Source organism: Lissotriton vulgaris, unplaced genomic scaffold (genome assembly GCF_964263255.1).
Source record: "Lissotriton vulgaris unplaced genomic scaffold, aLisVul1.2 SCAFFOLD_2797, whole genome shotgun sequence".
NCBI classification, from domain to species: Eukaryota; Metazoa; Chordata; class Amphibia; order Caudata; family Salamandridae; genus Lissotriton; species Lissotriton vulgaris.
In genome coordinates, this window is record NW_028252829.1 from 12,927 (window position 1) to 33,342 (window position 20,416).

Here is a 20,416-nt window from a genome sequence, read left to right on the forward strand (position 1 = left end):
ATATTACCTGCCACTCCCCCTCAAAGTTACCAGAAAAGTAAGAGTCTCTGCTTTCGAGGAAGAACCCTTACCAATGACCAAGAGGGCTGCCACAGATTTCTATCCTAAATGTATTAAGATTGCCAAGATTAATCATCACTTTGATGGCTTAAACAAGTAAGATTCTTCTGTTGTATAAGCATCAAAAATGAGATAGCCCCATTTCATGGGTTTTTTCAAGGCAAACGTCTCACAGTTTAAGTGGGGTTGGTATCCCAGTTGCATGACATATCTCTTCCTTAATACTGATAGCCAGCCTTGTTTTCTGCCAAAATCCGAGACAAGCATGGCAAAAGTCTGGAGATGCCGGGGATTGAACCCGGGGCCTCATACATGCAAAGCATGCGCTCTACCACTGAGCTACATCCCCATGTCTGCCAAGTTTTACTGGCTGCCAAGTCAACCCATTTGACACTGCAGCATAAAGTCTCAGCCAGGAAAATCCTTAAGCCTCGTACCTGGAATATCTTCATGGTCTATAGTCCTATTTAGAGATGCTTGTGTGCAGCCTTCTTAGCGCAGTAGGCAGCGCGTCAGTCTCATAATCTGAAGGTCCTGAGTTCGATCCTCAGAGAGGGCATTTCTTTCCTCCTTTTGGCAAGCAAAATTCTCAGATTTTCTTGAAAAGTGGAAACTATGCCTACTCCAAACACATTTTTCAAAGCAAACAATTTAAGCGGGGTTCTGACCCCCAACTGCCCGAGAAACCTCTACTTTCCACAAGATGGCAGGCTAGCCTTCTGGAAAAAGCCAAGATAGAGAACAGAGACTCCTGGAGATGCCGGGGATTGAACCCGGGGCCTCATACATGCGAAGCATGCGCTCTACCACTGAGCTACATCCCCTCGACTGCACTCTAACGTTTTGCTGGATGCAAGGAGACTCTGAAGCCCATGGACTGCAAAGTCTCGATTTGAGACTAGAATGTAAAGTGTCAGGCTTGGAATTGCTCACACCTCACGTGTGAACTGTCTTCATGGAGCATATATTTAGTGCAATCAGGGATCGATTCTCCGGCAGGGCTTTTATTTGCTCAGTTTGGAATGCAAAACTTCTCAGGATTCCCAAAAATGTGACAACTATTGGTCTACTTTCCTGCTTGCTCAGCCTTTCGGGAGATGATTCCATTGGATATTCCCTCTTGCCCATCGGTATACATTCAAATTGAAGGCAAGTCATAGTGTGATTGGCTGCCAAGCAGCTACCTTTGGAGCAGTGCAATTGGAAGTCTGCCAAGGGCATACATATATTAATGCAACGCTTTGGTATTAGTTCTGATCAGCAGGTTTCCTTGACTGTTCTTCACACCTCCCCTAGCGACGACTATGTCATCCATTCCGTTTGAAAGCAGATAGAGTACGCTTCTTTTCCGGTATTTATCGAAGCTCTGGGAATTTTTCATAGTCAATGGAAGGTATTGTTGATTCAAAGCAAAAGCCATGGAAATTAAACCACAAAATCCTTCGAGCCGGATTTGAACCAGCGACCTAAGGATGCCTGAATTTATGCTACAGTCCTCCGCTCTACCAACTGAGCTATCGAAGGAGTAGTGGCAAACTTCCGTAGCACCAAAATTATCTCTCGCTCAAGAAAGGTTGTGGAGGGTGGGGACCAGGAGCAGACAGATGCACATCATCAATATTACCTGCCACTCCCCCTCAAAGTTACCAGAAAAGTAAGAGTCTCTGCTTTCGAGGAAGAACCCTTACCAATGACCAAGAGGGCTGCCACAGATTTCTATCCTAAATGTATTAAGATTGCCAAGATTAATCATCACTTTGATGGCTTAAACAAGTAAGATTCTTCTGTTGTATAAGCATCAAAAATGAGATAGCCCCATTTCATGGGTTTTTTCAAGGCAAACGTCTCACAGTTTAAGTGGGGTTGGTATCCCAGTTGCATGACATATCTCTTCCTTAATACTGATAGCCAGCCTTGTTTTCTGCCAAAATCCGAGACAAGCATGGCAAAAGTCTGGAGATGCCGGGGATTGAACCCGGGGCCTCATACATGCAAAGCATGCGCTCTACCACTGAGCTACATCCCCATGTCTGCCAAGTTTTACTGGCTGCCAAGTCAACCCATTTGACACTGCAGCATAAAGTCTCAGCCAGGAAAATCCTTAAGCCTCGTACCTGGAATATCTTCATGGTCTATAGTCCTATTTAGAGATGCTTGTGTGCAGCCTTCTTAGCGCAGTAGGCAGCGCGTCAGTCTCATAATCTGAAGGTCCTGAGTTCGATCCTCAGAGAGGGCATTTCTTTCCTCCTTTTGGCAAGCAAAATTCTCAGATTTTCTTGAAAAGTGGAAACTATGCCTACTCCAAACACATTTTTCAAAGCAAACAATTTAAGCGGGGTTCTGACCCCCAACTGCCCGAGAAACCTCTACTTTCCACAAGATGGCAGGCTAGCCTTCTGGAAAAAGCCAAGATAGAGAACAGAGACTCCTGGAGATGCCGGGGATTGAACCCGGGGCCTCATACATGCGAAGCATGCGCTCTACCACTGAGCTACATCCCCTCGACTGCGCTCTAACGTTTTGCTGGATGCAAGGAGACTCTGAAGCCCATGGACTGCAAAGTCTCGATTTGAGACTAGAATGTAAAGTGTCAGGCTTGGAATTGCTCACACCTCACGTGTGAACTGTCTTCATGGAGCATATATTTAGTGCAATCAGGGATCGATTCTCCGGCAGGGCTTTTATTTGCTCAGTTTGGAATGCAAAACTTCTCAGGATTCCCAAAAATGTGACAACTATTGGTCTACTTTCCTGCTTGCTCAGCCTTTCGGGAGATGATTCCATTGGATATTCCCTCTTGCCCATCGGTATACATTCAAATTGAAGGCAAGTCATAGTGTGATTGGCTGCCAAGCAGCTACCTTTGGAGCAGTGCAATTGGAAGTCTGCCAAGGGCATACATATATTAATGCAACGCTTTGGTATTAGTTCTGATCAGCAGGTTTCCTTGACTGTTCTTCACACCTCCCCTAGCGACGACTATGTCATCCATTCCGTTTGAAAGCAGATAGAGTACGCTTCTTTTCCGGTATTTATCGAAGCTCTGGGAATTTTTCATAGTCAATGGAAGGTATTGTTGATTCAAAGCAAAAGCCATGGAAATTAAACCACAAAATCCTTCGAGCCGGATTTGAACCAGCGACCTAAGGATGCCTGAATTTATGCTACAGTCCTCCGCTCTACCAACTGAGCTATCGAAGGAGTAGTGGCAAACTTCCGTAGCACCAAAATTATCTCTCGCTCAAGAAAGGTTGTGGAGGGTGGGGACCAGGAGCAGACAGATGCACATCATCAATATTACCTGCCACTCCCCCTCAAAGTTACCAGAAAAGTAAGAGTCTCTGCTTTCGAGGAAGAACCCTTACCAATGACCAAGAGGGCTGCCACAGATTTCTATCCTAAATGTATTAAGATTGCCAAGATTAATCATCACTTTGATGGCTTAAACAAGTAAGATTCTTCTGTTGTATAAGCATCAAAAATGAGATAGCCCCATTTCATGGGTTTTTTCAAGGCAAACGTCTCACAGTTTAAGTGGGGTTGGTATCCCAGTTGCATGACATATCTCTTCCTTAATACTGATAGCCAGCCTTGTTTTCTGCCAAAATCCGAGACAAGCATGGCAAAAGTCTGGAGATGCCGGGGATTGAACCCGGGGCCTCATACATGCAAAGCATGCGCTCTACCACTGAGCTACATCCCCATGTCTGCCAAGTTTTACTGGCTGCCAAGTCAACCCATTTGACACTGCAGCATAAAGTCTCAGCCAGGAAAATCCTTAAGCCTCGTACCTGGAATATCTTCATGGTCTATAGTCCTATTTAGAGATGCTTGTGTGCAGCCTTCTTAGCGCAGTAGGCAGCGCGTCAGTCTCATAATCTGAAGGTCCTGAGTTCGATCCTCAGAGAGGGCATTTCTTTCCTCCTTTTGGCAAGCAAAATTCTCAGATTTTCTTGAAAAGTGGAAACTATGCCTACTCCAAACACATTTTTCAAAGCAAACAATTTAAGCGGGGTTCTGACCCCCAACTGCCCGAGAAACCTCTACTTTCCACAAGATGGCAGGCTAGCCTTCTGGAAAAAGCCAAGATAGAGAACAGAGACTCCTGGAGATGCCGGGGATTGAACCCGGGGCCTCATACATGCGAAGCATGCGCTCTACCACTGAGCTACATCCCCTCGACTGCACTCTAACGTTTTGCTGGATGCAAGGAGACTCTGAAGCCCATGGACTGCAAAGTCTCGATTTGAGACTAGAATGTAAAGTGTCAGGCTTGGAATTGCTCACACCTCACGTGTGAACTGTCTTCATGGAGCATATATTTAGTGCAATCAGGGATCGATTCTCCGGCAGGGCTTTTATTTGCTCAGTTTGGAATGCAAAACTTCTCAGGATTCCCAAAAATGTGACAACTATTGGTCTACTTTCCTGCTTGCTCAGCCTTTCGGGAGATGATTCCATTGGATATTCCCTCTTGCCCATCGGTATACATTCAAATTGAAGGCAAGTCATAGTGTGATTGGCTGCCAAGCAGCTACCTTTGGAGCAGTGCAATTGGAAGTCTGCCAAGGGCATACATATATTAATGCAACGCTTTGGTATTAGTTCTGATCAGCAGGTTTCCTTGACTGTTCTTCACACCTCCCCTAGCGACGACTATGTCATCCATTCCCTTTGAAAGCAGATAGAGTACGCTTCTTTTCCGGTATTTATCGAAGCTCTGGGAATTTTTCATAGTCAATGGAAGGTATTGTTGATTCAAAGCAAAAGCCATGGAAATTAAACCACAAAATCCTTCGAGCCGGATTTGAACCAGCGACCTAAGGATGCCTGAATTTATGCTACAGTCCTCCGCTCTACCAACTGAGCTATCGAAGGAGTAGTGGCAAACTTCCGTAGCACCAAAATTATCTCTCGCTCAAGAAAGGTTGTGGAGGGTGGGGACCAGGAGCAGACAGATGCACATCATCAATATTACCTGCCACTCCCCCTCAAAGTTACCAGAAAAGTAAGAGTCTCTGCTTTCGAGGAAGAACCCTTACCAATGACCAAGAGGGCTGCCACAGATTTCTATCCTAAATGTATTAAGATTGCCAAGATTAATCATCACTTTGATGGCTTAAACAAGTAAGATTCTTCTGTTGTATAAGCATCAAAAATGAGATAGCCCCATTTCATGGGTTTTTTCAAGGCAAACGTCTCACAGTTTAAGTGGGGTTGGTATCCCAGTTGCATGACATATCTCTTCCTTAATACTGATAGCCAGCCTTGTTTTCTGCCAAAATCCGAGACAAGCATGGCAAAAGTCTGGAGATGCCGGGGATTGAACCCGGGGCCTCATACATGCAAAGCATGCGCTCTACCACTGAGCTACATCCCCATGTCTGCCAAGTTTTACTGGCTGCCAAGTCAACCCATTTGACACTGCAGCATAAAGTCTCAGCCAGGAAAATCCTTAAGCCTCGTACCTGGAATATCTTCATGGTCTATAGTCCTATTTAGAGATGCTTGTGTGCAGCCTTCTTAGCGCAGTAGGCAGCGCGTCAGTCTCATAATCTGAAGGTCCTGAGTTCGATCCTCAGAGAGGGCATTTCTTTCCTCCTTTTGGCAAGCAAAATTCTCAGATTTTCTTGAAAAGTGGAAACTATGCCTACTCCAAACACATTTTTCAAAGCAAACAATTTAAGCGGGGTTCTGACCCCCAACTGCCCGAGAAACCTCTACTTTCCACAAGATGGCAGGCTAGCCTTCTGGAAAAAGCCAAGATAGAGAACAGAGACTCCTGGAGATGCCGGGGATTGAACCCGGGGCCTCATACATGCGAAGCATGCGCTCTACCACTGAGCTACATCCCCTCGACTGCACTCTAACGTTTTGCTGGATGCAAGGAGACTCTGAAGCCCATGGACTGCAAAGTCTCGATTTGAGACTAGAATGTAAAGTGTCAGGCTTGGAATTGCTCACACCTCACGTGTGAACTGTCTTCATGGAGCATATATTTAGTGCAATCAGGGATCGATTCTCCGGCAGGGCTTTTATTTGCTCAGTTTGGAATGCAAAACTTCTCAGGATTCCCAAAAATGTGACAACTATTGGTCTACTTTCCTGCTTGCTCAGCCTTTCGGGAGATGATTCCATTGGATATTCCCTCTTGCCCATCGGTATACATTCAAATTGAAGGCAAGTCATAGTGTGATTGGCTGCCAAGCAGCTACCTTTGGAGCAGTGCAATTGGAAGTCTGCCAAGGGCATACATATATTAATGCAACGCTTTGGTATTAGTTCTGATCAGCAGGTTTCCTTGACTGTTCTTCACACCTCCCCTAGCGACGACTATGTCATCCATTCCCTTTGAAAGCAGATAGAGTACGCTTCTTTTCCGGTATTTATCGAAGCTCTGGGAATTTTTCATAGTCAATGGAAGGTATTGTTGATTCAAAGCAAAAGCCATGGAAATTAAACCACAAAATCCTTCGAGCCGGATTTGAACCAGCGACCTAAGGATGCCTGAATTTATGCTACAGTCCTCCGCTCTACCAACTGAGCTATCGAAGGAGTAGTGGCAAACTTCCGTAGCACCAAAATTATCTCTCGCTCAAGAAAGGTTGTGGAGGGTGGGGACCAGGAGCAGACAGATGCACATCATCAATATTACCTGCCACTCCCCCTCAAAGTTACCAGAAAAGTAAGAGTCTCTGCTTTCGAGGAAGAACCCTTACCAATGACCAAGAGGGCTGCCACAGATTTCTATCCTAAATGTATTAAGATTGCCAAGATTAATCATCACTTTGATGGCTTAAACAAGTAAGATTCTTCTGTTGTATAAGCATCAAAAATGAGATAGCCCCATTTCATGGGTTTTTTCAAGGCAAACGTCTCACAGTTTAAGTGGGGTTGGTATCCCAGTTGCATGACATATCTCTTCCTTAATACTGATAGCCAGCCTTGTTTTCTGCCAAAATCCGAGACAAGCATGGCAAAAGTCTGGAGATGCCGGGGATTGAACCCGGGGCCTCATACATGCAAAGCATGCGCTCTACCACTGAGCTACATCCCCATGTCTGCCAAGTTTTACTGGCTGCCAAGTCAACCCATTTGACACTGCAGCATAAAGTCTCAGCCAGGAAAATCCTTAAGCCTCGTACCTGGAATATCTTCATGGTCTATAGTCCTATTTAGAGATGCTTGTGTGCAGCCTTCTTAGCGCAGTAGGCAGCGCGTCAGTCTCATAATCTGAAGGTCCTGAGTTCGATCCTCAGAGAGGGCATTTCTTTCCTCCTTTTGGCAAGCAAAATTCTCAGATTTTCTTGAAAAGTGGAAACTATGCCTACTCCAAACACATTTTTCAAAGCAAACAATTTAAGCGGGGTTCTGACCCCCAACTGCCCGAGAAACCTCTACTTTCCACAAGATGGCAGGCTAGCCTTCTGGAAAAAGCCAAGATAGAGAACAGAGACTCCTGGAGATGCCGGGGATTGAACCCGGGGCCTCATACATGCGAAGCATGCGCTCTACCACTGAGCTACATCCCCTCGACTGCACTCTAACGTTTTGCTGGATGCAAGGAGACTCTGAAGCCCATGGACTGCAAAGTCTCGATTTGAGACTAGAATGTAAAGTGTCAGGCTTGGAATTGCTCACACCTCACGTGTGAACTGTCTTCATGGAGCATATATTTAGTGCAATCAGGGATCGATTCTCCGGCAGGGCTTTTATTTGCTCAGTTTGGAATGCAAAACTTCTCAGGATTCCCAAAAATGTGACAACTATTGGTCTACTTTCCTGCTTGCTCAGCCTTTCGGGAGATGATTCCATTGGATATTCCCTCTTGCCCATCGGTATACATTCAAATTGAAGGCAAGTCATAGTGTGATTGGCTGCCAAGCAGCTACCTTTGGAGCAGTGCAATTGGAAGTCTGCCAAGGGCATACATATATTAATGCAACGCTTTGGTATTAGTTCTGATCAGCAGGTTTCCTTGACTGTTCTTCACACCTCCCCTAGCGACGACTATGTCATCCATTCCCTTTGAAAGCAGATAGAGTACGCTTCTTTTCCGGTATTTATCGAAGCTCTGGGAATTTTTCATAGTCAATGGAAGGTATTGTTGATTCAAAGCAAAAGCCATGGAAATTAAACCACAAAATCCTTCGAGCCGGATTTGAACCAGCGACCTAAGGATGCCTGAATTTATGCTACAGTCCTCCGCTCTACCAACTGAGCTATCGAAGGAGTAGTGGCAAACTTCCGTAGCACCAAAATTATCTCTCGCTCAAGAAAGGTTGTGGAGGGTGGGGACCAGGAGCAGACAGATGCACATCATCAATATTACCTGCCACTCCCCCTCAAAGTTACCAGAAAAGTAAGAGTCTCTGCTTTCGAGGAAGAACCCTTACCAATGACCAAGAGGGCTGCCACAGATTTCTATCCTAAATGTATTAAGATTGCCAAGATTAATCATCACTTTGATGGCTTAAACAAGTAAGATTCTTCTGTTGTATAAGCATCAAAAATGAGATAGCCCCATTTCATGGGTTTTTTCAAGGCAAACGTCTCACAGTTTAAGTGGGGTTGGTATCCCAGTTGCATGACATATCTCTTCCTTAATACTGATAGCCAGCCTTGTTTTCTGCCAAAATCCGAGACAAGCATGGCAAAAGTCTGGAGATGCCGGGGATTGAACCCGGGGCCTCATACATGCAAAGCATGCGCTCTACCACTGAGCTACATCCCCATGTCTGCCAAGTTTTACTGGCTGCCAAGTCAACCCATTTGACACTGCAGCATAAAGTCTCAGCCAGGAAAATCCTTAAGCCTCGTACCTGGAATATCTTCATGGTCTATAGTCCTATTTAGAGATGCTTGTGTGCAGCCTTCTTAGCGCAGTAGGCAGCGCGTCAGTCTCATAATCTGAAGGTCCTGAGTTCGATCCTCAGAGAGGGCATTTATTTCCTCCTTTTGGCAAGCAAAATTCTCAGATTTTCTTGAAAAGTGGAAACTATGCCTACTCCAAACACATTTTTCAAAGCAAACAATTTAAGCGGGGTTCTGACCCCCAACTGCCCGAGAAACCTCTACTTTCCACAAGATGGCAGGCTAGCCTTCTGGAAAAAGCCAAGATAGAGAACAGAGACTCCTGGAGATGCCGGGGATTGAACCCGGGGCCTCATACATGCGAAGCATGCGCTCTACCACTGAGCTACATCCCCTCGACTGCACTCTAACGTTTTGCTGGATGCAAGGAGACTCTGAAGCCCATGGACTGCAAAGTCTCGATTTGAGACTAGAATGTAAAGTGTCAGGCTTGGAATTGCTCACACCTCACGTGTGAACTGTCTTCATGGAGCATATATTTAGTGCAATCAGGGATCGATTCTCCGGCAGGGCTTTTATTTGCTCAGTTTGGAATGCAAAACTTCTCAGGATTCCCAAAAATGTGACAACTATTGGTCTACTTTCCTGCTTGCTCAGCCTTTCGGGAGATGATTCCATTGGATATTCCCTCTTGCCCATCGGTATACATTCAAATTGAAGGCAAGTCATAGTGTGATTGGCTGCCAAGCAGCTACCTTTGGAGCAGTGCAATTGGAAGTCTGCCAAGGGCATACATATATTAATGCAACGCTTTGGTATTAGTTCTGATCAGCAGGTTTCCTTGACTGTTCTTCACACCTCCCCTAGCGACGACTATGTCATCCATTCCCTTTGAAAGCAGATAGAGTACGCTTCTTTTCCGGTATTTATCGAAGCTCTGGGAATTTTTCATAGTCAATGGAAGGTATTGTTGATTCAAAGCAAAAGCCATGGAAATTAAACCACAAAATCCTTCGAGCCGGATTTGAACCAGCGACCTAAGGATGCCTGAATTTATGCTACAGTCCTCCGCTCTACCAACTGAGCTATCGAAGGAGTAGTGGCAAACTTCCGTAGCACCAAAATTATCTCTCGCTCAAGAAAGGTTGTGGAGGGTGGGGACCAGGAGCAGACAGATGCACATCATCAATATTACCTGCCACTCCCCCTCAAAGTTACCAGAAAAGTAAGAGTCTCTGCTTTCGAGGAAGAACCCTTACCAATGACCAAGAGGGCTGCCACAGATTTCTATCCTAAATGTATTAAGATTGCCAAGATTAATCATCACTTTGATGGCTTAAACAAGTAAGATTCTTCTGTTGTATAAGCATCAAAAATGAGATAGCCCCATTTCATGGGTTTTTTCAAGGCAAACGTCTCACAGTTTAAGTGGGGTTGGTATCCCAGTTGCATGACATATCTCTTCCTTAATACTGATAGCCAGCCTTGTTTTCTGCCAAAATCCGAGACAAGCATGGCAAAAGTCTGGAGATGCCGGGGATTGAACCCGGGGCCTCATACATGCAAAGCATGCGCTCTACCACTGAGCTACATCCCCATGTCTGCCAAGTTTTACTGGCTGCCAAGTCAACCCATTTGACACTGCAGCATAAAGTCTCAGCCAGGAAAATCCTTAAGCCTCGTACCTGGAATATCTTCATGGTCTATAGTCCTATTTAGAGATGCTTGTGTGCAGCCTTCTTAGCGCAGTAGGCAGCGCGTCAGTCTCATAATCTGAAGGTCCTGAGTTCGATCCTCAGAGAGGGCATTTCTTTCCTCCTTTTGGCAAGCAAAATTCTCAGATTTTCTTGAAAAGTGGAAACTATGCCTACTCCAAACACATTTTTCAAAGCAAACAATTTAAGCGGGGTTCTGACCCCCAACTGCCCGAGAAACCTCTACTTTCCACAAGATGGCAGGCTAGCCTTCTGGAAAAAGCCAAGATAGAGAACAGAGACTCCTGGAGATGCCGGGGATTGAACCCGGGGCCTCATACATGCGAAGCATGCGCTCTACCACTGAGCTACATCCCCTCGACTGCACTCTAACGTTTTGCTGGATGCAAGGAGACTCTGAAGCCCATGGACTGCAAAGTCTCGATTTGAGACTAGAATGTAAAGTGTCAGGCTTGGAATTGCTCACACCTCACGTGTGAACTGTCTTCATGGAGCATATATTTAGTGCAATCAGGGATCGATTCTCCGGCAGGGCTTTTATTTGCTCAGTTTGGAATGCAAAACTTCTCAGGATTCCCAAAAATGTGACAACTATTGGTCTACTTTCCTGCTTGCTCAGCCTTTCGGGAGATGATTCCATTGGATATTCCCTCTTGCCCATCGGTATACATTCAAATTGAAGGCAAGTCATAGTGTGATTGGCTGCCAAGCAGCTACCTTTGGAGCAGTGCAATTGGAAGTCTGCCAAGGGCATACATATATTAATGCAACGCTTTGGTATTAGTTCTGATCAGCAGGTTTCCTTGACTGTTCTTCACACCTCCCCTAGCGACGACTATGTCATCCATTCCCTTTGAAAGCAGATAGAGTACGCTTCTTTTCCGGTATTTATCGAAGCTCTGGGAATTTTTCATAGTCAATGGAAGGTATTGTTGATTCAAAGCAAAAGCCATGGAAATTAAACCACAAAATCCTTCGAGCCGGATTTGAACCAGCGACCTAAGGATGCCTGAATTTATGCTACAGTCCTCCGCTCTACCAACTGAGCTATCGAATGAGTAGTGGCAAACTTCCGTAGCACCAAAATTATCTCTCGCTCAAGAAAGGTTGTGGAGGGTGGGGACCAGGAGCAGACAGATGCACATCATCAATATTACCTGCCACTCCCCCTCAAAGTTACCAGAAAAGTAAGAGTCTCTGCTTTCGAGGAAGAACCCTTACCAATGACCAAGAGGGCTGCCACAGATTTCTATCCTAAATGTATTAAGATTGCCAAGATTAATCATCACTTTGATGGCTTAAACAAGTAAGATTCTTCTGTTGTATAAGCATCAAAAATGAGATAGCCCCATTTCATGGGTTTTTTCAAGGCAAACGTCTCACAGTTTAAGTGGGGTTGGTATCCCAGTTGCATGACATATCTCTTCCTTAATACTGATAGCCAGCCTTGTTTTCTGCCAAAATCCGAGACAAGCATGGCAAAAGTCTGGAGATGCCGGGGATTGAACCCGGGGCCTCATACATGCAAAGCATGCGCTCTACCACTGAGCTACATCCCCATGTCTGCCAAGTTTTACTGGCTGCCAAGTCAACCCATTTGACACTGCAGCATAAAGTCTCAGCCAGGAAAATCCTTAAGCCTCGTACCTGGAATATCTTCATGGTCTATAGTCCTATTTAGAGATGCTTGTGTGCAGCCTTCTTAGCGCAGTAGGCAGCGCGTCAGTCTCATAATCTGAAGGTCCTGAGTTCGATCCTCAGAGAGGGCATTTCTTTCCTCCTTTTGGCAAGCAAAATTCTCAGATTTTCTTGAAAAGTGGAAACTATGCCTACTCCAAACACATTTTTCAAAGCAAACAATTTAAGCGGGGTTCTGACCCCCAACTGCCCGAGAAACCTCTACTTTCCACAAGATGGCAGGCTAGCCTTCTGGAAAAAGCCAAGATAGAGAACAGAGACTCCTGGAGATGCCGGGGATTGAACCCGGGGCCTCATACATGCGAAGCATGCGCTCTACCACTGAGCTACATCCCCTCGACTGCACTCTAACGTTTTGCTGGATGCAAGGAGACTCTGAAGCCCATGGACTGCAAAGTCTCGATTTGAGACTAGAATGTAAAGTGTCAGGCTTGGAATTGCTCACACCTCACGTGTGAACTGTCTTCATGGAGCATATATTTAGTGCAATCAGGGATCGATTCTCCGGCAGGGCTTTTATTTGCTCAGTTTGGAATGCAAAACTTCTCAGGATTCCCAAAAATGTGACAACTATTGGTCTACTTTCCTGCTTGCTCAGCCTTTCGGGAGATGATTCCATTGGATATTCCCTCTTGCCCATCGGTATACATTCAAATTGAAGGCAAGTCATAGTGTGATTGGCTGCCAAGCAGCTACCTTTGGAGCAGTGCAATTGGAAGTCTGCCAAGGGCATACATATATTAATGCAACGCTTTGGTATTAGTTCTGATCAGCAGGTTTCCTTGACTGTTCTTCACACCTCCCCTAGCGACGACTATGTCATCCATTCCGTTTGAAAGCAGATAGAGTACGCTTCTTTTCCGGTATTTATCGAAGCTCTGGGAATTTTTCATAGTCAATGGAAGGTATTGTTGATTCAAAGCAAAAGCCATGGAAATTAAACCACAAAATCCTTCGAGCCGGATTTGAACCAGCGACCTAAGGATGCCTGAATTTATGCTACAGTCCTCCGCTCTACCAACTGAGCTATCGAAGGAGTAGTGGCAAACTTCCGTAGCACCAAAATTATCTCTCGCTCAAGAAAGGTTGTGGAGGGTGGGGACCAGGAGCAGACAGATGCACATCATCAATATTACCTGCCACTCCCCCTCAAAGTTACCAGAAAAGTAAGAGTCTCTGCTTTCGAGGAAGAACCCTTACCAATGACCAAGAGGGCTGCCACAGATTTCTATCCTAAATGTATTAAGATTGCCAAGATTAATCATCACTTTGATGGCTTAAACAAGTAAGATTCTTCTGTTGTATAAGCATCAAAAATGAGATAGCCCCATTTCATGGGTTTTTTCAAGGCAAACGTCTCACAGTTTAAGTGGGGTTGGTATCCCAGTTGCATGACATATCTCTTCCTTAATACTGATAGCCAGCCTTGTTTTCTGCCAAAATCCGAGACAAGCATGGCAAAAGTCTGGAGATGCCGGGGATTGAACCCGGGGCCTCATACATGCAAAGCATGCGCTCTACCACTGAGCTACATCCCCATGTCTGCCAAGTTTTACTGGCTGCCAAGTCAACCCATTTGACACTGCAGCATAAAGTCTCAGCCAGGAAAATCCTTAAGCCTCGTACCTGGAATATCTTCATGGTCTATAGTCCTATTTAGAGATGCTTGTGTGCAGCCTTCTTAGCGCAGTAGGCAGCGCGTCAGTCTCATAATCTGAAGGTCCTGAGTTCGATCCTCAGAGAGGGCATTTCTTTCCTCCTTTTGGCAAGCAAAATTCTCAGATTTTCTTGAAAAGTGGAAACTATGCCTACTCCAAACACATTTTTCAAAGCAAACAATTTAAGCGGGGTTCTGACCCCCAACTGCCCGAGAAACCTCTACTTTCCACAAGATGGCAGGCTAGCCTTCTGGAAAAAGCCAAGATAGAGAACAGAGACTCCTGGAGATGCCGGGGATTGAACCCGGGGCCTCATACATGCGAAGCATGCGCTCTACCACTGAGCTACATCCCCTCGACTGCGCTCTAACGTTTTGCTGGATGCAAGGAGACTCTGAAGCCCATGGACTGCAAAGTCTCGATTTGAGACTAGAATGTAAAGTGTCAGGCTTGGAATTGCTCACACCTCACGTGTGAACTGTCTTCATGGAGCATATATTTAGTGCAATCAGGGATCGATTCTCCGGCAGGGCTTTTATTTGCTCAGTTTGGAATGCAAAACTTCTCAGGATTCCCAAAAATGTGACAACTATTGGTCTACTTTCCTGCTTGCTCAGCCTTTCGGGAGATGATTCCATTGGATATTCCCTCTTGCCCATCGGTATACATTCAAATTGAAGGCAAGTCATAGTGTGATTGGCTGCCAAGCAGCTACCTTTGGAGCAGTGCAATTGGAAGTCTGCCAAGGGCATACATATATTAATGCAACGCTTTGGTATTAGTTCTGATCAGCAGGTTTCCTTGACTGTTCTTCACACCTCCCCTAGCGACGACTATGTCATCCATTCCGTTTGAAAGCAGATAGAGTACGCTTCTTTTCCGGTATTTATCGAAGCTCTGGGAATTTTTCATAGTCAATGGAAGGTATTGTTGATTCAAAGCAAAAGCCATGGAAATTAAACCACAAAATCCTTCGAGCCGGATTTGAACCAGCGACCTAAGGATGCCTGAATTTATGCTACAGTCCTCCGCTCTACCAACTGAGCTATCGAAGGAGTAGTGGCAAACTTCCGTAGCACCAAAATTATCTCTCGCTCAAGAAAGGTTGTGGAGGGTGGGGACCAGGAGCAGACAGATGCACATCATCAATATTACCTGCCACTCCCCCTCAAAGTTACCAGAAAAGTAAGAGTCTCTGCTTTCGAGGAAGAACCCTTACCAATGACCAAGAGGGCTGCCACAGATTTCTATCCTAAATGTATTAAGATTGCCAAGATTAATCATCACTTTGATGGCTTAAACAAGTAAGATTCTTCTGTTGTATAAGCATCAAAAATGAGATAGCCCCATTTCATGGGTTTTTTCAAGGCAAACGTCTCACAGTTTAAGTGGGGTTGGTATCCCAGTTGCATGACATATCTCTTCCTTAATACTGATAGCCAGCCTTGTTTTCTGCCAAAATCCGAGACAAGCATGGCAAAAGTCTGGAGATGCCGGGGATTGAACCCGGGGCCTCATACATGCAAAGCATGCGCTCTACCACTGAGCTACATCCCCATGTCTGCCAAGTTTTACTGGCTGCCAAGTCAACCCATTTGACACTGCAGCATAAAGTCTCAGCCAGGAAAATCCTTAAGCCTCGTACCTGGAATATCTTCATGGTCTATAGTCCTATTTAGAGATGCTTGTGTGCAGCCTTCTTAGCGCAGTAGGCAGCGCGTCAGTCTCATAATCTGAAGGTCCTGAGTTCGATCCTCAGAGAGGGCATTTCTTTCCTCCTTTTGGCAAGCAAAATTCTCAGATTTTCTTGAAAAGTGGAAACTATGCCTACTCCAAACACATTTTTCAAAGCAAACAATTTAAGCGGGGTTCTGACCCCCAACTGCCCGAGAAACCTCTACTTTCCACAAGATGGCAGGCTAGCCTTCTGGAAAAAGCCAAGATAGAGAACAGAGACTCCTGGAGATGCCGGGGATTGAACCCGGGGCCTCATACATGCGAAGCATGCGCTCTACCACTGAGCTACATCCCCTCGACTGCACTCTAACGTTTTGCTGGATGCAAGGAGACTCTGAAGCCCATGGACTGCAAAGTCTCGATTTGAGACTAGAATGTAAAGTGTCAGGCTTGGAATTGCTCACACCTCACGTGTGAACTGTCTTCATGGAGCATATATTTAGTGCAATCAGGGATCGATTCTCCGGCAGGGCTTTTATTTGCTCAGTTTGGAATGCAAAACTTCTCAGGATTCCCAAAAATGTGACAACTATTGGTCTACTTTCCTGCTTGCTCAGCCTTTCGGGAGATGATTCCATTGGATATTCCCTCTTGCCCATCGGTATACATTCAAATTGAAGGCAAGTCATAGTGTGATTGGCTGCCAAGCAGCTACCTTTGGAGCAGTGCAATTGGAAGTCTGCCAAGGGCATACATATATTAATGCAACGCTTTGGTATTAGTTCTGATCAGCAGGTTTCCTTGACTGTTCTTCACACCTCCCCTAGCGACGACTATGTCATCCATTCCCTTTGAAAGCAGATAGAGTACGCTTCTTTTCCGGTATTTATCGAAGCTCTGGGAATTTTTCATAGTCAATGGAAGGTATTGTTGATTCAAAGCAAAAGCCATGGAAATTAAACCACAAAATCCTTCGAGCCGGATTTGAACCAGCGACCTAAGGATGCCTGAATTTATGCTACAGTCCTCCGCTCTACCAACTGAGCTATCGAAGGAGTAGTGGCAAACTTCCGTAGCACCAAAATTATCTCTCGCTCAAGAAAGGTTGTGGAGGGTGGGGACCAGGAGCAGACAGATGCACATCATCAATATTACCTGCCACTCCCCCTCAAAGTTACCAGAAAAGTAAGAGTCTCTGCTTTCGAGGAAGAACCCTTACCAATGACCAAGAGGGCTGCCACAGATTTCTATCCTAAATGTATTAAGATTGCCAAGATTAATCATCACTTTGATGGCTTAAACAAGTAAGATTCTTCTGTTGTATAAGCATCAAAAATGAGATAGCCCCATTTCATGGGTTTTTTCAAGGCAAACGTCTCACAGTTTAAGTGGGGTTGGTATCCCAGTTGCATGACATATCTCTTCCTTAATACTGATAGCCAGCCTTGTTTTCTGCCAAAATCCGAGACAAGCATGGCAAAAGTCTGGAGATGCCGGGGATTGAACCCGGGGCCTCATACATGCAAAGCATGCGCTCTACCACTGAGCTACATCCCCATGTCTGCCAAGTTTTACTGGCTGCCAAGTCAACCCATTTGACACTGCAGCATAAAGTCTCAGCCAGGAAAATCCTTAAGCCTCGTACCTGGAATATCTTCATGGTCTATAGTCCTATTTAGAGATGCTTGTGTGCAGCCTTCTTAGCGCAGTAGGCAGCGCGTCAGTCTCATAATCTGAAGGTCCTGAGTTCGATCCTCAGAGAGGGCATTTCTTTCCTCCTTTTGGCAAGCAAAATTCTCAGATTTTCTTGAAAAGTGGAAACTATGCCTACTCCAAACACATTTTTCAAAGCAAACAATTTAAGCGGGGTTCTGACCCCCAACTGCCCGAGAAACCTCTACTTTCCACAAGATGGCAGGCTAGCCTTCTGGAAAAAGCCAAGATAGAGAACAGAGACTCCTGGAGATGCCGGGGATTGAACCCGGGGCCTCATACATGCGAAGCATGCGCTCTACCACTGAGCTACATCCCCTCGACTGCACTCTAACGTTTTGCTGGATGCAAGGAGACTCTGAAGCCCATGGACTGCAAAGTCTCGATTTGAGACTAGAATGTAAAGTGTCAGGCTTGGAATTGCTCACACCTCACGTGTGAACTGTCTTCATGGAGCATATATTTAGTGCAATCAGGGATCGATTCTCCGGCAGGGCTTTTATTTGCTCAGTTTGGAATGCAAAACTTCTCAGGATTCCCAAAAATGTGACAACTATTGGTCTACTTTCCTGCTTGCTCAGCCTTTCGGGAGATGATTCCATTGGATATTCCCTCTTGCCCATCGGTATACATTCAAATTGAAGGCAAGTCATAGTGTGATTGGCTGCCAAGCAGCTACCTTTGGAGCAGTGCAATTGGAAGTCTGCCAAGGGCATACATATATTAATGCAACGCTTTGGTATTAGTTCTGATCAGCAGGTTTCCTTGACTGTTCTTCACACCTCCCCTAGCGACGACTATGTCATCCATTCCCTTTGAAAGCAGATAGAGTACGCTTCTTTTCCGGTATTTATCGAAGCTCTGGGAATTTTTCATAGTCAATGGAAGGTATTGTTGATTCAAAGCAAAAGCCATGGAAATTAAACCACAAAATCCTTCGAGCCGGATTTGAACCAGCGACCTAAGGATGCCTGAATTTATGCTACAGTCCTCCGCTCTACCAACTGAGCTATCGAAGGAGTAGTGGCAAACTTCCGTAGCACCAAAATTATCTCTCGCTCAAGAAAGGTTGTGGAGGGTGGGGACCAGGAGCAGACAGATGCACATCATCAATATTACCTGCCACTCCCCCTCAAAGTTACCAGAAAAGTAAGAGTCTCTGCTTTCGAGGAAGAACCCTTACCAATGACCAAGAGGGCTGCCACAGATTTCTATCCTAAATGTATTAAGATTGCCAAGATTAATCATCACTTTGATGGCTTAAACAAGTAAGATTCTTCTGTTGTATAAGCATCAAAAATGAGATAGCCCCATTTCATGGGTTTTTTCAAGGCAAACGTCTCACAGTTTAAGTGGGGTTGGTATCCCAGTTGCATGACATATCTCTTCCTTAATACTGATAGCCAGCCTTGTTTTCTGCCAAAATCCGAGACAAGCATGGCAAAAGTCTGGAGATGCCGGGGATTGAACCCGGGGCCTCATACATGCAAAGCATGCGCTCTACCACTGAGCTACATCCCCATGTCTGCCAAGTTTTACTGGCTGCCAAGTCAACCCATTTGACACTGCAGCATAAAGTCTCAGCCAGGAAAATCCTTAAGCCTCGTACCTGGAATATCTTCATGGTCTATAGTCCTATTTAGAGATGCTTGTGTGCAGCCTTCTTAGCGCAGTAGGCAGCGCGTCAGTCTCATAATCTGAAGGTCCTGAGTTCGATCCTCAGAGAGGGCATTTCTTTCCTCCTTTTGGCAAGCAAAATTCTCAGATTTTCTTGAAAAGTGGAAACTATGCCTACTCCAAACACATTTTTCAAAGCAAACAATTTAAGCGGGGTTCTGACCCCCAACTGCCCGAGAAACCTCTACTTTCCACAAGATGGCAGGCTAGCCTTCTGGAAAAAGCCAAGATAGAGAACAGAGACTCCTGGAGATGCCGGGGATTGAACCCGGGGCCTCATACATGCGAAGCATGCGCTCTACCACTGAGCTACATCCCCTCGACTGCACTCTAACGTTTTGCTGGATGCAAGGAGACTCTGAAGCCCATGGACTGCAAAGTCTCGATTTGAGACTAGAATGTAAAGTGTCAGGCTTGGAATTGCTCACACCTCACGTGTGAACTGTCTTCATGGAGCATATATTTAGTGCAATCAGGGATCGATTCTCCGGCAGGGCTTTTATTTGCTCAGTTTGGAATGCAAAACTTCTCAGGATTCCCAAAAATGTGACAACTATTGGTCTACTTTCCTGCTTGCTCAGCCTTTCGGGAGATGATTCCATTGGATATTCCCTCTTGCCCATCGGTATACATTCAAATTGAAGGCAAGTCATAGTGTGATTGGCTGCCAAGCAGCTACCTTTGGAGCAGTGCAATTGGAAGTCTGCCAAGGGCATACATATATTAATGCAACGCTTTGGTATTAGTTCTGATCAGCAGGTTTCCTTGACTGTTCTTCACACCTCCCCTAGCGACGACTATGTCATCCATTCCCTTTGAAAGCAGATAGAGTACGCTTCTTTTCCGGTATTTATCGAAGCTCTGGGAATTTTTCATAGTCAATGGAAGGTATTGTTGATTCAAAGCAAAAGCCATGGAAATTAAACCACAAAATCCTTCGAGCCGGATTTGAACCAGCGACCTAAGGATGCCTGAATTTATGCTACAGTCCTCCGCTCTACCAACTGAGCTATCGAAGGAGTAGTGGCAAACTTCCGTAGCACCAAAATTATCTCTCGCTCAAGAAAGGTTGTGGAGGGTGGGGACCAGGAGCAGACAGATGCACATCATCAATATTACCTGCCACTCCCCCTCAAAGTTACCAGAAAAGTAAGAGTCTCTGCTTTCGAGGAAGAACCCTTACCAATGACCAAGAGGGCTGCCACAGATTTCTATCCTAAATGTATTAAGATTGCCAAGATTAATCATCACTTTGATGGCTTAAACAAGTAAGATTCTTCTGTTGTATAAGCATCAAAAATGAGATAGCCCCATTTCATGGGTTTTTTCAAGGCAAACGTCTCACAGTTTAAGTGGGGTTGGTATCCCAGTTGCATGACATATCTCTTCCTTAATACTGATAGC

General features: G+C 45.3%; 48 non-coding genes across 48 annotated transcripts; 12 read left to right on the forward strand and 36 right to left on the reverse strand.

The window, feature by feature from the left end:
• Positions 1-337: 337 nt before the first annotated feature.
• On the reverse strand, positions 338-409 carry TRNAA-UGC (transfer RNA alanine (anticodon UGC)). Its single transcript has one exon. It is a non-coding gene; the product is annotated as a tRNA-Ala (tRNA).
• A 137-nt stretch (positions 410-546) lies between these two features.
• TRNAM-CAU (transfer RNA methionine (anticodon CAU)) lies at positions 547-619 on the forward strand. Its single transcript has one exon. It is a non-coding gene; the product is annotated as a tRNA-Met (tRNA).
• A 193-nt stretch (positions 620-812) lies between these two features.
• On the reverse strand, positions 813-884 carry TRNAA-CGC (transfer RNA alanine (anticodon CGC)). Its single transcript has one exon. It is a non-coding gene; the product is annotated as a tRNA-Ala (tRNA).
• A 614-nt stretch (positions 885-1,498) lies between these two features.
• Positions 1,499-1,584, reverse strand: TRNAY-GUA (transfer RNA tyrosine (anticodon GUA)). Its single transcript is given in 2 exon segments — positions 1,499-1,534; positions 1,548-1,584. It is a non-coding gene; the product is annotated as a tRNA-Tyr (tRNA).
• Positions 1,585-2,014: 430 nt separating this feature from the next.
• On the reverse strand, positions 2,015-2,086 carry TRNAA-UGC (transfer RNA alanine (anticodon UGC)). Its single transcript has one exon. It is a non-coding gene; the product is annotated as a tRNA-Ala (tRNA).
• Positions 2,087-2,223: 137 nt separating this feature from the next.
• TRNAM-CAU (transfer RNA methionine (anticodon CAU)) lies at positions 2,224-2,296 on the forward strand. The gene has a single exon. It is a non-coding gene; the product is annotated as a tRNA-Met (tRNA).
• A 193-nt stretch (positions 2,297-2,489) lies between these two features.
• On the reverse strand, positions 2,490-2,561 carry TRNAA-CGC (transfer RNA alanine (anticodon CGC)). The gene has a single exon. It is a non-coding gene; the product is annotated as a tRNA-Ala (tRNA).
• Positions 2,562-3,175: 614 nt separating this feature from the next.
• Positions 3,176-3,261, reverse strand: TRNAY-GUA (transfer RNA tyrosine (anticodon GUA)). The gene is given in 2 exon segments: positions 3,176-3,211; positions 3,225-3,261. It is a non-coding gene; the product is annotated as a tRNA-Tyr (tRNA).
• A 430-nt stretch (positions 3,262-3,691) lies between these two features.
• On the reverse strand, positions 3,692-3,763 carry TRNAA-UGC (transfer RNA alanine (anticodon UGC)). Its single transcript has one exon. It is a non-coding gene; the product is annotated as a tRNA-Ala (tRNA).
• Positions 3,764-3,900: 137 nt separating this feature from the next.
• On the forward strand, positions 3,901-3,973 carry TRNAM-CAU (transfer RNA methionine (anticodon CAU)). The gene has a single exon. It is a non-coding gene; the product is annotated as a tRNA-Met (tRNA).
• A 193-nt stretch (positions 3,974-4,166) lies between these two features.
• On the reverse strand, positions 4,167-4,238 carry TRNAA-CGC (transfer RNA alanine (anticodon CGC)). Its single transcript has one exon. It is a non-coding gene; the product is annotated as a tRNA-Ala (tRNA).
• Positions 4,239-4,852: 614 nt separating this feature from the next.
• On the reverse strand, positions 4,853-4,938 carry TRNAY-GUA (transfer RNA tyrosine (anticodon GUA)). The gene is given in 2 exon segments: positions 4,853-4,888; positions 4,902-4,938. It is a non-coding gene; the product is annotated as a tRNA-Tyr (tRNA).
• Positions 4,939-5,368: 430 nt separating this feature from the next.
• TRNAA-UGC (transfer RNA alanine (anticodon UGC)) lies at positions 5,369-5,440 on the reverse strand. Its single transcript has one exon. It is a non-coding gene; the product is annotated as a tRNA-Ala (tRNA).
• A 137-nt stretch (positions 5,441-5,577) lies between these two features.
• Positions 5,578-5,650, forward strand: TRNAM-CAU (transfer RNA methionine (anticodon CAU)). The gene has a single exon. It is a non-coding gene; the product is annotated as a tRNA-Met (tRNA).
• Positions 5,651-5,843: 193 nt separating this feature from the next.
• On the reverse strand, positions 5,844-5,915 carry TRNAA-CGC (transfer RNA alanine (anticodon CGC)). Its single transcript has one exon. It is a non-coding gene; the product is annotated as a tRNA-Ala (tRNA).
• A 614-nt stretch (positions 5,916-6,529) lies between these two features.
• Positions 6,530-6,615, reverse strand: TRNAY-GUA (transfer RNA tyrosine (anticodon GUA)). The gene is given in 2 exon segments: positions 6,530-6,565; positions 6,579-6,615. It is a non-coding gene; the product is annotated as a tRNA-Tyr (tRNA).
• Positions 6,616-7,045: 430 nt separating this feature from the next.
• On the reverse strand, positions 7,046-7,117 carry TRNAA-UGC (transfer RNA alanine (anticodon UGC)). Its single transcript has one exon. It is a non-coding gene; the product is annotated as a tRNA-Ala (tRNA).
• Positions 7,118-7,254: 137 nt separating this feature from the next.
• Positions 7,255-7,327, forward strand: TRNAM-CAU (transfer RNA methionine (anticodon CAU)). The gene has a single exon. It is a non-coding gene; the product is annotated as a tRNA-Met (tRNA).
• A 193-nt stretch (positions 7,328-7,520) lies between these two features.
• Positions 7,521-7,592, reverse strand: TRNAA-CGC (transfer RNA alanine (anticodon CGC)). The gene has a single exon. It is a non-coding gene; the product is annotated as a tRNA-Ala (tRNA).
• A 614-nt stretch (positions 7,593-8,206) lies between these two features.
• TRNAY-GUA (transfer RNA tyrosine (anticodon GUA)) lies at positions 8,207-8,292 on the reverse strand. Its single transcript is given in 2 exon segments — positions 8,207-8,242; positions 8,256-8,292. It is a non-coding gene; the product is annotated as a tRNA-Tyr (tRNA).
• Positions 8,293-8,722: 430 nt separating this feature from the next.
• TRNAA-UGC (transfer RNA alanine (anticodon UGC)) lies at positions 8,723-8,794 on the reverse strand. Its single transcript has one exon. It is a non-coding gene; the product is annotated as a tRNA-Ala (tRNA).
• Positions 8,795-8,931: 137 nt separating this feature from the next.
• TRNAM-CAU (transfer RNA methionine (anticodon CAU)) lies at positions 8,932-9,004 on the forward strand. The gene has a single exon. It is a non-coding gene; the product is annotated as a tRNA-Met (tRNA).
• Positions 9,005-9,197: 193 nt separating this feature from the next.
• On the reverse strand, positions 9,198-9,269 carry TRNAA-CGC (transfer RNA alanine (anticodon CGC)). The gene has a single exon. It is a non-coding gene; the product is annotated as a tRNA-Ala (tRNA).
• A 614-nt stretch (positions 9,270-9,883) lies between these two features.
• On the reverse strand, positions 9,884-9,969 carry TRNAY-GUA (transfer RNA tyrosine (anticodon GUA)). Its single transcript is given in 2 exon segments — positions 9,884-9,919; positions 9,933-9,969. It is a non-coding gene; the product is annotated as a tRNA-Tyr (tRNA).
• Positions 9,970-10,399: 430 nt separating this feature from the next.
• TRNAA-UGC (transfer RNA alanine (anticodon UGC)) lies at positions 10,400-10,471 on the reverse strand. The gene has a single exon. It is a non-coding gene; the product is annotated as a tRNA-Ala (tRNA).
• Positions 10,472-10,608: 137 nt separating this feature from the next.
• Positions 10,609-10,681, forward strand: TRNAM-CAU (transfer RNA methionine (anticodon CAU)). Its single transcript has one exon. It is a non-coding gene; the product is annotated as a tRNA-Met (tRNA).
• Positions 10,682-10,874: 193 nt separating this feature from the next.
• On the reverse strand, positions 10,875-10,946 carry TRNAA-CGC (transfer RNA alanine (anticodon CGC)). The gene has a single exon. It is a non-coding gene; the product is annotated as a tRNA-Ala (tRNA).
• Positions 10,947-11,560: 614 nt separating this feature from the next.
• TRNAY-GUA (transfer RNA tyrosine (anticodon GUA)) lies at positions 11,561-11,646 on the reverse strand. Its single transcript is given in 2 exon segments — positions 11,561-11,596; positions 11,610-11,646. It is a non-coding gene; the product is annotated as a tRNA-Tyr (tRNA).
• A 430-nt stretch (positions 11,647-12,076) lies between these two features.
• On the reverse strand, positions 12,077-12,148 carry TRNAA-UGC (transfer RNA alanine (anticodon UGC)). Its single transcript has one exon. It is a non-coding gene; the product is annotated as a tRNA-Ala (tRNA).
• A 137-nt stretch (positions 12,149-12,285) lies between these two features.
• TRNAM-CAU (transfer RNA methionine (anticodon CAU)) lies at positions 12,286-12,358 on the forward strand. The gene has a single exon. It is a non-coding gene; the product is annotated as a tRNA-Met (tRNA).
• A 193-nt stretch (positions 12,359-12,551) lies between these two features.
• TRNAA-CGC (transfer RNA alanine (anticodon CGC)) lies at positions 12,552-12,623 on the reverse strand. The gene has a single exon. It is a non-coding gene; the product is annotated as a tRNA-Ala (tRNA).
• A 614-nt stretch (positions 12,624-13,237) lies between these two features.
• Positions 13,238-13,323, reverse strand: TRNAY-GUA (transfer RNA tyrosine (anticodon GUA)). Its single transcript is given in 2 exon segments — positions 13,238-13,273; positions 13,287-13,323. It is a non-coding gene; the product is annotated as a tRNA-Tyr (tRNA).
• A 430-nt stretch (positions 13,324-13,753) lies between these two features.
• On the reverse strand, positions 13,754-13,825 carry TRNAA-UGC (transfer RNA alanine (anticodon UGC)). Its single transcript has one exon. It is a non-coding gene; the product is annotated as a tRNA-Ala (tRNA).
• A 137-nt stretch (positions 13,826-13,962) lies between these two features.
• On the forward strand, positions 13,963-14,035 carry TRNAM-CAU (transfer RNA methionine (anticodon CAU)). Its single transcript has one exon. It is a non-coding gene; the product is annotated as a tRNA-Met (tRNA).
• A 193-nt stretch (positions 14,036-14,228) lies between these two features.
• Positions 14,229-14,300, reverse strand: TRNAA-CGC (transfer RNA alanine (anticodon CGC)). The gene has a single exon. It is a non-coding gene; the product is annotated as a tRNA-Ala (tRNA).
• Positions 14,301-14,914: 614 nt separating this feature from the next.
• TRNAY-GUA (transfer RNA tyrosine (anticodon GUA)) lies at positions 14,915-15,000 on the reverse strand. The gene is given in 2 exon segments: positions 14,915-14,950; positions 14,964-15,000. It is a non-coding gene; the product is annotated as a tRNA-Tyr (tRNA).
• Positions 15,001-15,430: 430 nt separating this feature from the next.
• TRNAA-UGC (transfer RNA alanine (anticodon UGC)) lies at positions 15,431-15,502 on the reverse strand. Its single transcript has one exon. It is a non-coding gene; the product is annotated as a tRNA-Ala (tRNA).
• A 137-nt stretch (positions 15,503-15,639) lies between these two features.
• Positions 15,640-15,712, forward strand: TRNAM-CAU (transfer RNA methionine (anticodon CAU)). The gene has a single exon. It is a non-coding gene; the product is annotated as a tRNA-Met (tRNA).
• A 193-nt stretch (positions 15,713-15,905) lies between these two features.
• Positions 15,906-15,977, reverse strand: TRNAA-CGC (transfer RNA alanine (anticodon CGC)). Its single transcript has one exon. It is a non-coding gene; the product is annotated as a tRNA-Ala (tRNA).
• Positions 15,978-16,591: 614 nt separating this feature from the next.
• Positions 16,592-16,677, reverse strand: TRNAY-GUA (transfer RNA tyrosine (anticodon GUA)). Its single transcript is given in 2 exon segments — positions 16,592-16,627; positions 16,641-16,677. It is a non-coding gene; the product is annotated as a tRNA-Tyr (tRNA).
• A 430-nt stretch (positions 16,678-17,107) lies between these two features.
• On the reverse strand, positions 17,108-17,179 carry TRNAA-UGC (transfer RNA alanine (anticodon UGC)). The gene has a single exon. It is a non-coding gene; the product is annotated as a tRNA-Ala (tRNA).
• A 137-nt stretch (positions 17,180-17,316) lies between these two features.
• TRNAM-CAU (transfer RNA methionine (anticodon CAU)) lies at positions 17,317-17,389 on the forward strand. Its single transcript has one exon. It is a non-coding gene; the product is annotated as a tRNA-Met (tRNA).
• A 193-nt stretch (positions 17,390-17,582) lies between these two features.
• TRNAA-CGC (transfer RNA alanine (anticodon CGC)) lies at positions 17,583-17,654 on the reverse strand. Its single transcript has one exon. It is a non-coding gene; the product is annotated as a tRNA-Ala (tRNA).
• Positions 17,655-18,268: 614 nt separating this feature from the next.
• TRNAY-GUA (transfer RNA tyrosine (anticodon GUA)) lies at positions 18,269-18,354 on the reverse strand. Its single transcript is given in 2 exon segments — positions 18,269-18,304; positions 18,318-18,354. It is a non-coding gene; the product is annotated as a tRNA-Tyr (tRNA).
• A 430-nt stretch (positions 18,355-18,784) lies between these two features.
• On the reverse strand, positions 18,785-18,856 carry TRNAA-UGC (transfer RNA alanine (anticodon UGC)). Its single transcript has one exon. It is a non-coding gene; the product is annotated as a tRNA-Ala (tRNA).
• A 137-nt stretch (positions 18,857-18,993) lies between these two features.
• On the forward strand, positions 18,994-19,066 carry TRNAM-CAU (transfer RNA methionine (anticodon CAU)). Its single transcript has one exon. It is a non-coding gene; the product is annotated as a tRNA-Met (tRNA).
• Positions 19,067-19,259: 193 nt separating this feature from the next.
• On the reverse strand, positions 19,260-19,331 carry TRNAA-CGC (transfer RNA alanine (anticodon CGC)). Its single transcript has one exon. It is a non-coding gene; the product is annotated as a tRNA-Ala (tRNA).
• Positions 19,332-19,945: 614 nt separating this feature from the next.
• On the reverse strand, positions 19,946-20,031 carry TRNAY-GUA (transfer RNA tyrosine (anticodon GUA)). Its single transcript is given in 2 exon segments — positions 19,946-19,981; positions 19,995-20,031. It is a non-coding gene; the product is annotated as a tRNA-Tyr (tRNA).
• Positions 20,032-20,416: the final 385 nt, after the last annotated feature.